The sequence below is a fragment of the Lactuca virosa genome, chromosome 2 (assembly GCF_052849685.1).
Source record: "Lactuca virosa cultivar CGN04683 chromosome 2, Lactuca_virosa_CGN04683_v6, whole genome shotgun sequence".
Taxonomy (NCBI): Eukaryota; Viridiplantae; Streptophyta; class Magnoliopsida; order Asterales; family Asteraceae; genus Lactuca; species Lactuca virosa.
Window position 1 is genome coordinate 255,070,995 of NC_136427.1, and position 16,995 is coordinate 255,087,989.

The following is a 16,995-nucleotide window of genomic DNA, read 5'->3' on the forward strand; positions in this document are numbered from 1 at the left end:
TATATATATATATATATATATATATATATATATATATATATAAAAGGGGTGTTTACGGATTGAATTTGGGCCATGAATTGGGTTTACAGTTCACTAGTGGACTAGTCTTGAATTCTTAGCCCAATAAGAGGGTGTTCACAGTTGGACTTGACCGTAAACACATGTTTTCATTTAACTGTAACATCCGGATTCCCAGGTATCTTATTTTAAGTATTTATATTGAGTTTTAGGGAAGGACTCGGCGAGTAGGCGCTCAGACTCGCCGAGTAGGATCGCGCATTTCTTGTCTGATTTAATGAAGGACTCGACGAGTCGATGCGTGGACTCGGCGAGTCCATGCTGTAAAATGAAACCCTAATTCCCGGGGTCTGTGCCCTATTTAAAGGCCTTTATAGCCTCCATTTGCGGCCAATGCACCCCTGAGAAACCCTAGAGGGCAGAGAGAAAGCTTGTGGTGCAAGAGGAAGGCTATTTCACCATTTCTTGTGTGTTTTAGCAAAGGAGAAGTGGTTTCCAACAAGAAGAGGTCAAGGGAGCTGTGGATCCAGGGTTTTCAAGTTCAGATCTACACTATTGAGGTATCAAATCGAACTTCCTTTCTGTTTTGGGTTAAGATCTATGATTTAGGGTTTTCTATAACCTTTTAAGGGTTGAAAAGTTGAGTTTATGGTCCCTTGCTGGGTTAGTCCTCAAATCTGGACCCATAGAGGTCCAGAGAACCTTCCCCATTCTGCTTTATGTTTGTTCATGGAGGATTGGAGACTAGGTTGCCATTTTTAGAGTTATTTCTCCATTTATGACTTGATGTGGGTTGCATGCACGTAAAGGTTGCACCTTTACGTGACATTTGAGCACTTGAAGGGTAGATCTGATAGTTAGGGAAGCAGATCTGACCTTAGAAGGTCATTTGAGTAAGAACATGGAAGCAACTCGCCGAGTCCATAAGTGGACTCGACGAGTCGAGTCGGGGTTGCCCCGCGATTCATGACAGGTGTAATCCGTCGAGTGGGACGAAGACTCGACGAGCCAAGAGAGGCTAGAAGGATTCATAGAACCCGCATGGACTCACCGAGTCGCCCATGTGCACTTGACGAGTCCAAAGTTGACCATTGACTGTCGTTGACCTTAGGGTTCTGGTCAAGACTGATGCAAGAGAGTTCAGGGAAGGGTAAAATGGCCTTCTACCCAATCTGTAGAGATGAGGCTCTGAGAGAATATTGATCTGGAATGTTATTTGAATAATAGGAGGAGGCTAGGTCGGAACGTTGAGCACGAGAGTTTATCCGACTTCATTGAGGTGGGTCTTCTCACTATACTGTACCTGGAAGGGTACCTATGTGTGACCGGAAGGTCTTGTATGCTATGCGATGTATGTGCTATATGCGGTTATGTGATATGTATGTGTTATGTATGCTATGTATGATGAGGACCGGAAGGTCAAGATGATATGGACCGGAAGGTCAAGGGGTTACGGACCGGAAGGTCGATACGGGTAGGACCGGAAGGTCTACCGGGATTCGGGACGGAAGTCCCCTGAGACACATGGATCGGAAGATCCTACAGAGTTGTGGCCTGGAAAGGCGTATGTGTTGTATGTGGTATTTGGGGAACTCACTAAGCATTTATGCTTACAGTCGTTGTGTTATGTGTTTCAGGTACTAGTGAGGATCACGGGAAGGCGTCGGCATGATCCGTACACACTCATAGAGATTATGTTATTGAGATTCTGGGACATGTTTTGTTATGACACTGTGGATTCATTATGTTTTTGTGATTATCGTGTGATTGAAAGTATGATTTAAAAATGAAAAATTGTTTTGAAAATTTACGTTGTTACATTAACCTTGGCCGTGAACTAGAAGTTAGGAACCTTCCATGACCGTGAACATCATCATGGGATTAATTCTAGATCGTGAACAACAATGAGAATTGATTGTCTAGCCGTGAACTACATTTAATGCATTAATTCTCCAACCGTGAACATTTTTTTGAAGTGAATTATTGGTCGTGAACTCCCAATTGTATTTAATTCTAGGTGTGAACTCCATTTAATGCATTGATTTCTTGGTGAAAACTTAATGGGGTTATTTATGTTTTAAACCCTTAGACTTGTAAGTTATGCTCATTTATAACACTCCAATTTAGTTTAAGTTTTCAATCCATACCTCTTTGTTAATTCTTTTAACAAGCCCTGAGGCTATAGATGTTAAAATGCAACAAAAATTGCAATGTGATACTCACTAGCACTTGGTTAGGGTTTAGACCATGCTAGGTCTAAAATTTGGAGTTGTGACAAAAACTTTGGGATGTTATCGTCAATATAGAAACATAAGCATAAACGGACCTTACATTTATTTACACTAGTGATTTACATCTCCTTTAATCTTTCAGTGTAATGTATCTTCATATCGGCACCTGTGATACAAATAAACTGAGTGGGTCAGGTTAGGAAACCTGGTGAGCACATAGGGTTTTCAACCCACAATAATATAATTATTATGTTCAATCATCAAACAATCAACCCAATTACCCATCCCCATTATCTTATTTATTTCTTAAGGACCTACCCTAAGAATCATCTATCCTTCATTTATTCATTCTTAAGGATCTTCCTAAGGAATATGCACGAAGTTCATCGCTGTCAGGGTTTATCTACCAGGCACTAAGTCCATAGCTGTCGATGTTATCTATTAGGCACAGCTGCCAGAACTATCCTTTAAGTACTATGTCCATAGCTACCAATTTTCATTCATAAGGCACTAAGTTCATAGCTGCCAGGGTTTTTAAATTACAACTGGTGAACATGTAGTTCCAAGGTTAGGCACAGCTGCCAATATTATCCTTTAGGCGCAGCTGCCAGGATATTTAGAGTACATCTGGTGAACACGTAGTTCAAAAACACCTAGTAAACACTCAGTTCAAAAATACCTACTGAACACTTAGTTCAAAAATACCTAATGAACACTTAGTTCAAAAACACCTAATGAACACATAGTTCAAAAATACCTAATGAACACATAGTTCAAAAACACCTAATGAACACATAGTTCAAAAACACCTAATAAACACATAGTTCAAAAACACCTAATGAACACATAGTTCAAAAACACCGACAGGTTACGAGCCTGCTAACGTTCCACTAGACTGTCTAGAATAGTTTGTGGTCGTTGTGTATACTCTGCTAGATGACTAGATCATCTTGAACATTGAGACCTCTCATCAGTTTTTATTTCATTACACATCATCTAATTCATCTACCCATGTTTTAACCAACATATTTTTATATATAAAGTACATATACAGTTTAAATCATTTAAAACATGTATAAAATTGTTCATCCAACATAGATATCAAGAACACAAATAATATACACACATTGCACGTAATTTATATTAAATACTTCATATATATGTATAAGATAAAAGCAACTATGCACTCACTTGTAGCGTGCTTTGATAGAATCTAACTAAAAACGGTCAGCGGTTCGTCGTTGTTAGGCTCGGGAAGGGAAAACGGCTTCAGCAAACGAGAGAGAGGAAAGAGGCTTTGGTGTAAAGAATGAAATGGTCAAATTTGCTATTTATAGGTTGATTTTGGCTCTCTCACATTGTGAGCCTCACATGCCTACGTCGTGAGCTTCCATGAGTCATCTCGTAGCCTTCCCTGGTGTTTTCTAGCCTCGATTAGTGTCTGTTTGACTCCTCATGTCGTGAGAAACAATGCTCACGTCGTGAGCCTTGAACGTAAACTTGTCATCTGCATTCTAGCCTTGAAAAGTGGCATTTTGACTCCTCACATCGTGAGAAATCATGCTCACGTCGTGAGTCCAGTCAGATTAGGGTTTCTGACACGTGTCATGCTCTCAGACAGTTGTATCTTCGGAAGGTCCTAACTTTTGCATACGAGCTCCGTTTTTGACGTTCTTTATATCCACGTGTAGGTGGAGACGTACTCTACAACTTTATTTTAGATCACTAAGTTTAAAAATTACTTTATCCTAAACTCACTTTTTACGATTCCCGGTGTCGTGTCGGTTTTGTCGCGAAACTTCGACATGTCATAATTTCTTCGTTATAACTCAGATTTCAGCGTTCTTTACATGTATGGAAACCTTGTGACATATACTACAACTTAGTTAAGATTATTTATTATAAATAATCCTTTATCAAAAAGTCATTTTTTACGCTTATCGTCTCTAAATTGACTAGCCTGAATCTGCGGGCGTTACAAACATCTTCACGGGCTTTTACCAGCAACAATGTAATATCACCATTCTTTAACACATCATTACATCAATATCAATCTCAGTTTGGTTAGTTGTAAGTAGCTCCACCTGAATTCCATCAAATTACCCTCTCTCCATGTCCCTCTCTCTATTGCTTGATATTTATTTTCTTTCCCCTTTTATATTCAAACCTCACACACAAATATACCATGACATTATGGAATTTCCAACTTACGTCTTTATTCATAATTATTAGGGACATACAATAATTTATACTCTAACTTACTTGGCTTGAAGAGATGGTGGAGATTTCGAATGATGGAGCATTCAGTGTCAGACTGATTAGTTCGGCCTATCACATACATAGACTTCTTTAAGTTCTCCAAGTTCTAACCGCATAATTTGTAATTTGTTGACATATAACTCATAAGCCCACAACAATAAATGAACGATCTCGGTGCAAACATGTAGTGTTTCTAGCTAAAACGATTAATATTTAGAATCTTGATGCAAGAGAGAAACAATAAAGAAAATACACATAAATGCATTTTGACTTGGGATTAGTATCTCATATAAATCCCTCGTCTAAAAATATTAAGAAATGATTCAATAAGAAGTTGCATTAATCTTCCATTCTCTTTTTATGTTTCAAGAATTCTACATTAGAGATATGAAGATTGATGTTGATGTTTATATCTTGAAACTATGCACAAAAATGGTGATGATAATGGAGATTCGATGGTTCAACAAATTTCCAAGCACCCAACCACTGTTAACTACATAATCTAGGTTAGGATAGAAAATGAATCCATCTAAATGTCAAAAGGACAATTTTTTTGGAAAGGGAACTTCCCTAACGAGGGTTTCCGGGCCAGCTTTCGCGCACCGACTAATCCCCCGCTGCAAACATGAGGCTTTGCCTCATGCCCTGGAGTCACTGCAGGCGAACCTCCATGACCACAAGGGCTGAGTGGTGCCATGATTTTAACATGGTTCAATAGGTTATCCAGCATATCTTCCACATGCCTTACCAAGTCACCACAACCCAAGTGGTTTCAAAAGGCCAATTAGGGCGGGTGAAAAATGAAAATCATTAAAAAGAAAAACAAAAATATAATGTCAGTAAGGATGCGAACTTTTGTAATATAGCTTCATAAGTGGGATACAAACTCTTGGATTTTCATCATCTTTATCTCCTAGAGTTTTGATGGTAGTTCGTGAGCTAAGAACAATAATAACCCAAATAATGAAACGGTTTTGAGTGTCTGTTTTGGTCTTACAAATTAAATTCTTACATCTAGTCATGTAGTCTTGACCAATTAAAGAATACCAAAGAATGATAGTATACAATTATGATATCAGGACATCCGTTAATTTACTTCATATAAAGGAGGCTAAAATTTCCCTTCCTCACAAAAATGTTAGAAAAAAAAGGAATAAGACTCACTTTTACCTGGAAAAATTAATATGAAGGGATGTTGGCATTGTGAATCCTTTCTGAATCATTCAATCATCGTATAAAGGGTTGTTGGATAAGAAACACAAAATCTATGTAAAATGATCAGAGAGATGAAAATTAAAACAATTATAAATGTAGAAACACACAATAAAAACAAATAAAAACCCTGGATTAAGAACCAAGAAGGGATAAATAAATCCATGGACTCATCCCTTAAAGTTTACATCTCCTCTCCATTTCTCCTGGCCTAGTCTCGTCATATGTTTCCCGGTCTTCTTGGGTGCTTTCTATTCAAAAAATCAAAAAACATAAACTCATGCATCTCTTTTGCATATACATATGGGAAATAAAAAAAACTAAATCGAACCTAGTAATCACAAAGAAAACCTAAGGAAAGGCATATGTCAATGATGGTGTTGAAGCTCAACTACATAGATGATGGTGAAGGAAGCAACAGGTTGTCTGTGAGTAAAGAAGCAGATCCCGACGTCTACATTTTTCTAGAGGGGGAATATTTAAAAACTTGAATTCACACGAGAGAATGAGGGGAGGCGTTCATCGACTGCCTATTCGTTTCTAGATAGGGTTTTGAGAAAGTGAGAAGCAATGGTTATCGAGAGAGATATGAAGGATACGAGACTGGTAGTGAGCTTTTGAACTTGTAGTTAAGCGAATTAAATGGGATTACATACGTTCTTCAATTACCAGGTCCAAATAAGGAGAAAATAAGGAGAGATAAGAGGAAAATATAATGATCGGGTCAAAATAAAAATAAAATAGTTTATATAATGTTATGATACTTGTACTATTAGCTTAATAGTTTGGACGTCTTAAATCTACTTTTAGTAATAGTAAGGTTTGTATAATAAGATAGTAAGATAAGATGTATATATATATATATATATATATATATATATATATATATATATATACTGCTTATTATGCAAATTTGGTCAAAAGCTGAAAATTAAGAGGTATAACCCATTAGTGCGTCATGTACAACAAGTTTATGCATTGCAGAAATAAATATCTTACTTGGTCAACATAGGCTTTAAAACTTAAATCGGCTTTGACCAGGTCCCTTTTCTTATCTCTAAGGTTTTTGACTTGGTCATTTATTCTTCGATGGAGACTCTTGAAGCATGAAATCTAGGGAAAAATCTTTCAATGTTAGTTGAACTGTTCATCTCCATCTCAAATCACAGATTCAATCCCATTTAGCGTCTACATATTCGTTCTCTCTCTAAAACCCTAGACCCAAAACACCTTCTTCGTTTCTCTCAGCCTCACTGAATCGTTCCTATTGCGCCCCCATCACAAACTCACTCACTAATAACCTCCTTAACCTCTCTGTTATCTTCAATTTTCTTCAATTTCTCTTCATACATCACCACTCTACTTCACATCCATAACCATTTAAAGATCGGTTGCCGCCTTCTACCACCGCCCATATGTTCACTCTAGAAGCCCTAACACCACCGTACCACCCATTCCCTTTGAAAGCGCACCTACTCTTGAGGGTCTTATTCTTTCTCTCTCATTTTACCCTAATTTCAAATCTGAAAAACACACTCTCCTTTCTCTCGCAAGAAAACGCCACCTGCATGACAAATCACCACCATCGTCGTTGTTGCTGTTTCACACTATCGTCGACTACTTCCCTTTTGTTGTTACCAATGTTCTAACCTATCCGTGTTCTAAGTACCATGGCTGGAGATTGTTTATTTCATAATCGGTAGTTGTTGGTCACCACAACCACAAAACCCTATCGGTTGCTTTCCTCACAAACGCTTCTCCATTCACCGCATCTGTCTCCATCGCTCTCGATCTACAAATCATACACAAAACACTAGAACCACACTTGCTTACTACCAACATCGCCACTCTCCACCTCTATCACCACTTTCGGAGCACCTCACCATCATCTCTAGAGATTTGAAGAAAGTAAGTAACAAATCTAAGTTTTTTATTTTTGTTTTTCTTCCTTACTGATTGTGATTCAATCGTATGAACTGGTTTTTTACTATAGGTTTTGATTTGTTTTTTCTAGAAAAAATGGATGCCATAGCAGATGAGGTTTCTTGGAGAAAAGCTGATGAAATCCCACTAGAGGTATCTACACCCACCCTTGCCACCATTTCTCTACCCTCTCTCTTTAATTCTCAATACTATCATCAAAATGATTATTTGTTGTTAATTGTAATTTCGACTTCAGTTAAGGTAAGTTTTGATTTTTTTGTTTAATTTTGTTTTTGATTTCTATTTCTGATACACTAGGTTTTGATTTTAGAAAAGAATTTGGTTTTGACTTTTGAAACCCCAAGGAAGGTTATGTTATTTAATTTTGTTTTTTTTTTTTGTGATTTTGAACCAATTTATTGTTTGATTTGACTTTTGAAACAGTGTGAGTCTCAAGAAATCAGTTTAATGCAGATTAGATTTTGAGTTCAAATTTAAAGTTCCATGAAACTCCTTAAGAACAAATAGATCCAAAGACATTTTACAATATGGAGAGCGTCCATAAACAAAAGTCGTAGAATACGTTAAATCGAGAGCGTCCATAAAAAGAACGCCCAAATCTGACTTCGTATGAGGAAGTTATGATTTTTCGAAGTTTCGGCCTAGCAGTTTACAACCCGAAGTTCGAATATTAGATCGAGCGGTTTCTAGCCGACACAACCTAAAGGAAAATCGAATATCTCGTTAATAGTAGCATAACAATAAAAAGACAGACGAAAACGGGCGTCGGATGAAGAAGTTATGAATTTTTAACGGACCAATCATGTCCCGGCCTGTTAAAAATAAAAAATTTAAAATAAAGTCAAAATTAGCCGACGGAGTCTAAACAAAAGTTGTAGTGTACGTTCCCGCCTACGCGTGGATATAAAGAACTTTGAAAACGGAGCTCGTATGCGAAAGTTATGAATTTTAGAAGTCGGGAAGCAAAATTGCGAATCTACGAGAAGGGTGATGACGTGGCCGCATCTGAGCCGTCGCTTGCGGCCCACAGCCTCGCTTCGGATGGAGACACGTCGCCTCGCATTACTCCCCGCGTCCGAAACTGGGTACGCCCGGCGTACTTGATCTTGTGCGGTCCGAGAGATGGCCACGTAGCCCCACCGAGGCCTCGCCACCTGTGCCATGTCCGAAGCTACACCCCGCGTAGCCAAGGACTACGCCCAGCGTACGTCCGAGGCTGACGCCTATAAAAGGGCTGCGAGGCTGCCATCTTTTTCACACCAAAATTCATTCTCTTTCTAGTTTCTTTCTCTCTATAACCCATTCCAACCCCTCCTAAGCCTAGGTAAACCCCCTAGCACCCGAAGGAAGCCACGAGGCTCCCGGAGTCCCGAGAAAAAAGAGTCTTTCGGTTCGGAAACGCTTCTCCAAGCAAAGCCCGGTTTTCTATAAAACCCGCTGTAAGTGAGCTACGCCTACGCTATTTTTAATATAGCTTTTATTTAATTATAGTAACATTATTAGGACCTTAAAATAATTATTTGGGCTATTATTATGAGTTATATTGAGTGTTATTTAACGCTTATATAATAGTAATAATAGCTAGACTATTAATTGGTCGCGGTTAACGTTAGACTAAACCCTATTGGTATTGATACTAGGTTTTGTTAAGGGGAAAATTTGTTTTGAGATAACGAAGCGCTGTCCGAGTACCGAGTCACCACCCTAACAGGTGAGTGCATAGTTACTTTCATCTTACACATAGATATGAAGTATTTTATATAAATTATATGCTACGTGTGCATATTATCTGTATACTTGTTATCTAAGCTGGATGAACGATTTTATACATGTTTTAAATGATTTAAATTGTATATTTATTTTATATCTACAAAATGTGTTGGATAAAACATGGGTAGATGTAATAGTTGCTTTGTGACAAAATAAAATAATGAGAGGCCTCGTTATAGATGTTATTGATGATCCAGTCATCTAGCGGAGTATAGATGACGACCACGGACTATTCTAGACAGTCCAGTGGAACGCTAGCAGGCTCGCAACCTGTAGGTGTTTATTTGAACTGTGTGCTCACCAACAGTACTCCATCCCCCACATGGTTGCCTTATTTGACATGAACTGCTGAGGAACCCCCGAAGCATGTGTTGTCACCCCGATGAAAGTCCTTAGACTAGGTCCCTTGTGTTAGATGTTTTAGGGACGTAAAGTGAGGTTAACGGGAATGGGTAATCGGGTTTGTTTGGTTGATGGAAATAATAAACTTATTTATTGTGGGTTGAAAACCCTATGTGCTCACCAGGCTCCCAAGCCTGACCCACTCAGTTTCTTGTATTACAGGAATTGGCGCATGAGCATAGATATTTGGATGAGAGATAAGGGATTATAGGCCTCTAAATACGAAATAGTGTAGTAAGGCTTATGTTGTGGTGTTTATGCTTATGATCTGTATCGAACATGACATCCCGAGTCTTTTAATGAAATACATTTCTATGGAAATGTTTTTGATAAATATTTATCATATTTTTGTATTGGGACAAATTCCGCAACTCTTTTATTTAAAATGTTACTCTGATTTTTAAACAAGCATAAACAAACAAGCATAAACAAAATCGGTCTTTTCTGGCCGTGAAAATGGGGATGCCACAGTTGGTATCAGAGCATTAGTTTAAGCGAACTAGGAATTTGTAGGATTTCTAGACTTAAAATTAGAATGCTAAGCGATGATTGTGAGATGTGAGCACTAGTTTATTTTAGGAATTATGCCTAAAATGCTTCTATGTGCTAAGTGTTTTATGCCTGATATGCTGTTATTTGTTCGGATCTATGGTCTGTTGCCGACCGGATCTGGAAACCTTATGTGTTTAGGATTCTAAACGTACGACTACGATATTAGAACTAGCATGTAAACGTTTCGTAAAGATAAGGATGGTTTAAACGACTATCCTAAATAAAGATCTAAATTCACCTTATTCGGTGTATAGATCAAAATGACAAGAACCCGCAGTGGAGCCGGGAATGCAAATGGAAACAGAAACCAACCTCCACTGATTGAGCAAATACCGGTTGTGGTGGCCGCTCCTGAGCCAATAATGATGGCCGGAGTGCAAGTGATGATCCAGGCGATGTTAGATCGTCAAATGGAGGAAACCAGACTTTTGCTCCAGCAAAATCAAGAGGAAGCTACCATACCGATCGAACAGCCCGAGTTGAACGAAGGGCAGTCTGAGGAGGGGAACTACAGTGGGACCATTGGTCAAGCCAACCCACCAATAGTTCGACAAAACAACCAAGATGACGGAGTCGAGAGGAATGGATGCAAGTACAAGGATTTTCTGACTTGCAAGCCATCGACCTTCTCTGGAAAGGAAGATCCGATCGGGGTCATGGATTGGATCTCGGAAATGGAGTTATCTTTCATGACGTGTGGTTGCAGAGGCAAACTACAGACCACATTTGCAATGAGATAGTTCCGAGGAGGCGATGTGCGTTGGTGGAATACCCTGGGGAAGACTTTGAGCCCCAATGAGCCCCTGCAACTAACATGGGCATAATTTTTGGTGCAGTTCTAACGTAAGTACTGCTCAGCCCAAAACCTGCTCGAGCTAGAGAACCAGTTCCTAACCCTGAAGAAAGGAAGCATGTCCATTGATGAGTACACTAACAACTTCACGGAGAAGATGGAGTTTGCCTTGCGTCTTGTTCCGGATGAGCTAACAAAAATCGACAAGTACGCCAAGGGACTCCAATGGAAGTATGCGGTGCCGGTACGTCAGGCACGTACTCTGGAGGCAGCTATTTGGGCTGCCAAATCTGTGGAGGATATGATTAAGGGAAGAGCTTCCAGCAAGGTTGAGGTTGGAGAGAAAAGGAAGTTCGAGGGGTCTGCTAAACCCAACAATAAGAAGAGCAAGTTTGGTTCAAAGAAGTTCGGAGGAGGAGGAAATGAATCGAAATGGTGCGAGAAGTGCAAAAAGAAGCACTCATGGAAATGTAGCGAGGAGGTGACCTGCTACAAGTGTGGGAAGACGGGGCATTACGCCAATGAGTGCATCGCCAACAAAAGGGTGTGCTACGAGTGCCGTGAAGAAGGGCATATTGCTAAGGATTGCCCGAAGAAGAAAGATGCGGCAAGGCCCAACATTCCACCAAAGCCGAAGGCGAGAGCCTTCCAGATGATGCTCGAGGATGCGAAGGAGGCAGCAGACGTCGGTTCAGGTACCTTTCTTGTAAATGGTTTGCCTGCCAATATATTTTTTGATTCCGGAGCCAACTACTCCTTTGTGTCGCATAAATTTGGTGGGAAACTAGCATTACCTGTAGAAAAACTTGATAATGACCTGATTGTGGAAGTTGCCAGTGGCAAATTCGTACCTGTTAGTAATCGTATTAAGAACGTCGTCATCGACTTAAACGGAAACAAATTCCACGAAGAGCTATTACCAATAGAGTTGAACGGTTTCGACATCGTTTTGGGAATGGATTGGCTTAGCGCCAACGATGCCGAGATATTATGTCGAAAGAAGATAGTAAGGGTAAATCCACCTGGAAATGAGTCATTTGAGGTGTACGGGGACAAACACATAGTACATCCTGGAATCATCTCCCTGATGAAAGCCAGGAAATGTTTGTCCAATGGATGTGCATCGTACTTGGCATTTGTTATCGACGCTAAGAAGGAAAAGAAGGAGGTGCAGAGTATACTTGTGGTGTGTGATTATCCGGAAGTCTTTCCCGAAGATCTTCCCGGATTACCGCCTGATAGACAAGTGGAGTTTCGGATAGACTTGTTACCAGGGATGACACCAATAGCAAAAGCACCGTAGCGATTAGCACCGACGGAGATGAAGGAGCTTATGATGCAACTTCAGGAGTTGTTGGACAACGGTTTTATCAGACCTAGTTCATCACCATGGGGAGCTCCGGTGTTATTTGTGAAGAAGAAGGACGGAAGCATGAGAATGTGTATAGACTACCGAGAGTTGAACAAGGCAACGGTAAAGAGCAAGTATCCATTGCCAAGTATCGATGACCTATTCGATCAGCTGCAAGGTTCGAGCTATTTCTCAAAGATCGATCTCAGGTCAGGATATCATCAGCTAAAGGTAAGAGAGCATGATATTGAGAAGACTGCATTCAGAACAAGATATGGACACTACGAGTTCTTGGTTATGTCATTCGGACTAACCAATGCTCCAGCAGCGTTCATGGATTTGATGAATAGGGTTTGTAAACCATTCCTTTATAAATCCGTGATAGTATTCATAGATGACATTCTCATCTACTCGAAAAGCAAGGAGGAGCATGGCCAGCATCTACGAGAAGTGTTGGAAGTCTTGAAGAAGGAGAAGTTGTATGAAAAGTTCTCCAAGTGTGATTTTTGGATCCGAGAAGTCCAATTCTTGGGTCATGTGGTTAACAAAGAAGGGATAATGGTTAACCCAGCAAAAATCGAAGCGGTGATGAAGTGGGAACGACCGAAAAGTCCCACGGAGATTCGAGGCTTTTTGGGATTAGCCGGATATTACCGACGATTTATGCAAGGCTTTTTATTCGATAGCTGCTCCATTAACAGCTTTGAACCACAAAGGAGCTACTTATACATGGAGTGAGAAGCACGAAGAAACATTCGAGAAGCTAAAGAAGAAATTATGTGAAGCACCGATTCTTTCTCTACCCGATGGAGTTGAAGATTTTGTCGTGTATAGCGATGCTTCGGGAGTCGGGTTAGGATGTGTCCTGAATCAAAGAGAAAAGGTGATAGCATACGCATCTCGACAATTGAAGGAGCATGAGAAGAACTACCCCACTCATGATTTGGAGTTGGCAGCGGTAGTATTTGCCTTGAAGATATGGAGGCATTACCTTTATGGCACGAAGTGCAAACTTTTCACTGATCATAAGAGTCTCCAGTATCTCTTTAATCAGAAAGAATTGAACATGAGACAAAGAAGCTGGCTGGAGTTACTCAAGGACTACGGCTGTGAGATACTTTACCACCCTGGTATAGCAAATGGTGTCGCTGATGCTCTCAGTCGAAAAGTCAACCTTGAGAGAAAAATGCCAAGAGCGTTGAGAATAGAAGTTGTCTCAACGATTGTGGAAAGTATCAGGAAAGCTCAAGAAGAAGCTTCAGAGAAGAATGACCGAAAGAAAGAACGTTTAGGCAAAACGTTAGTGTTCGGTACAAACAGTCAAGGACTAAAGGTATTCCAAGATTGGATTTGGGTACCTAAGACGGGTGGAATAAGAGATCTTCTGATGGAAGAAGCTCACAAGACCATGTACTCGATTCATCTCGGTAGCACTAAAATGTATAGGGACCTAAAACCCTACTATTGGTGGCCGACGATGAAGCTCGATGTTGAAAAGTATGTGGCCGAGCGCGTAACTTGTGCTAGAGTTAAGGCACAACATCAGAAACCGTATGGGAGTTTAGAACCCTTACCTGTACCCATGGGTAAATAGGAAGACATCACCATGGATTTTGTGACTAAACTGCCCAGGACGAAGAACGGTCACGACATGATTTGGGTAGTCGTGGATCGTTTTACTAAGAGTGCACACTTCATAGCTGCCAACGAAAGGTGGTCTATGGATAAGCTCGCAAATGCTTACGTGAAGGAAGTGGTAAGACTTCACGGTGTTCCTCTTACGATTATATCAGATTGTGATAGTCGTTTCACATCGAGGTTTTGGAGAAGTATACAAGAGGAATTGGGTACGAAATTGTGTTTGAGTACAACTTACCATCCGCAGACTGATGGTCAGAGCGAAAGAACGATTCAAACACTGGAATATATGTTGAGAGAATGTACCCTGGAGTTCCAAGGTAACTGGGATGAGCACTTACCTCTGGTAGAGTTTTCCTACAACAATAGTTTCCACTCGAGCATCAAGATGGCACCCTATCAAGCTTTATACGAACAAAAGTGTCGTACGCCGTCTTGTTGGCTTGAGGCTGGAGAAAAGCAGTTTATGGGCCCCGAGATAGTCCATGAGACTGCTGAGAAGTTGAAGGTGATTAGGGAAACAATATTAGCAGCTCAGGATCGTCAAAAGAGCTATGCTGACAAGAAAAGACGACTGATGACCTTCGAAGTTAGGGATTCGGTTTTGCTTAAAGTCTCACCGTGGAAGGGACTTATAAGATTCGGAAAACGAGGAAAGTTAAGTCCAAGGTTTATTGGACCGTTTAAAGTTCTTCAGAAGATTGGGAACCAAGCTTACAAGCTCGAATTACCCGAAGAACTGGACGGTATTCATAACACCTCCCATGTATGTTATTTGAGGAAGTTCACGGGAGAAGTTCCCGACATAATTCCGATCTCAGAATTAAGAATGGATAAAAACAAGAGGCTGATTGAAGAGCCCGAGGCAATTGTTGACCGTAAGACTAAGAAGTTACGACGCAAGATGGTCGACTTAGTGCTAGTCTAATGGAAACATTCGAATGGGCCGAATCTCACTTGGGAAACAGAGGATGACATGATGAGTCGTTATCCGCATTTGTTTGCTGACGCATGATTCCGGGACGGAATCATCCTAAGGGGGAGAGAATTACAACGCCCGGGTTTCGGGGCTAAGCATTATCAGATGATGTAATAGTCTAGGTCAACTATTTTAACTCTTTTTGAGATAATAAAGATGAAATATTTGAGTGTTATGTGAATTATGTGCCTTTATATGCTTATTTACTCATTTATAAATGTATAATAAATAAAGGATAAAAATATGCGTCAAAATTAAAGTGTGAGATAACCCGATATCTCTACATAACGTTGTAGTGGTCGAAACAAGGATTCCAGAGATATAAAGAACGCCGAAATATGAGTTATAACGAAGAAGTTATGACCCGTCAAAGTTTCGCGACGGAACCGACACGACACTGGGAAGCGTAAATAGTGAATTTGTGATAGAGTGACTTTTAGCCTTAGCGACCTAAACAAAAGTCGTAGAATACGTTAAATCGAGAGCGTCCATAAAAAGAACGCCCAAATCTGACTTCGTATGAGGAAGTTATGATTTTTCGAAGTTTCGGCTTAGCAGTTTACAACCCGAAGTTCGAATATTAGATCGAGCGGTTTCTAGCCGACACAACCTAAAGGAAAATCGAATATCTCGTTAATAGTAGCATAACAATAAAAAGACAGACGAAAACGGGCGTCGGATGAAGAAGTTATGAATTTTTAACGGACCAATCATGTCCCGGCCTGTTAAAAATAAAAAATTTAAAATAAAGTCAAAATTAGCCGACGGAGTCTAAACAAAAGTTGTAGTGTACGTTCCCGCCTACGCGTGGATATAAAGAACTTTGAAAACGGAGCTCGTATGCGAAAGTTATGAATTTTAGAAGTCGGGAAGCAAAATTGCGAATCTACGAGAAGGGTGATGACGTGGCCGCATCTGAGCCGTCGCTTGCGGCCCACAGCCTCGCTTCGGATGGAGACACGTCGCCTCGCATTACTCCCCGCGTCCGAAACTGGGTACGCCCGGCGTACTTGATCTTGTGCGGTCCGAGAGATGGCCACGTAGCCCCACCGAGGCCTCGCCACCTGTGCCATGTCCGAAGCTACACCCCGCGTAGCCAAGGACTACGCCCAGCGTACGTCCGAGGCTGACGCCTATAAAAGGGCTGCGAGGCTGCCATCTTTTTCACACCAAAATTCATTCTCTTTCTAGTTTCTTTCTCTCTATAACCCATTCCAACCCCTCCTAAGCCTAGGTAAACCCCCTAGCACCCGAAGGAAGCCACGAGGCTCCCGGAGTCCCGAGAAAAAAGAGTCTTTCGGTTCGGAAACGCTTCTCCAAGCAAAGCCCGGTTTTCTATAAAACCCGCTGTAAGTGAGCTACGCCTACGCTATTTTTAATATAGCTTTTATTTAATTATAGTAACATTATTAGGACCTTAAAATAATTATTTGGGCTATTATTATGAGTTATATTGAGTGTTATTTAACGCTTATATAATAGTAATAATAGCTAGACTATTAATTGGTCGCGGTTAACGTTAGACTAAACCCTATTGGTATTGATACTAGGTTTTGTTAAGGGGAAAATTTGTTTTGAGATAACGAAGCGCTGTCCGAGTACCGAGTCACCACCCTAACAGGTGAGTGCATAGTTACTTTCATCTTACACATAGATATGAAGTATTTTATATAAATTATATGCTACGTGTGCATATTATCTGTATACTTGTTATCTAAGCTGGATGAACGATTTTATACATGTTTTAAATGATTTAAATTGTATATTTATTTTATATCTACAAAATGTGTTGGATAAAACATGGGTAGATGTAATAGTTGCTTTGTGACAAAATAAAATAATGAGA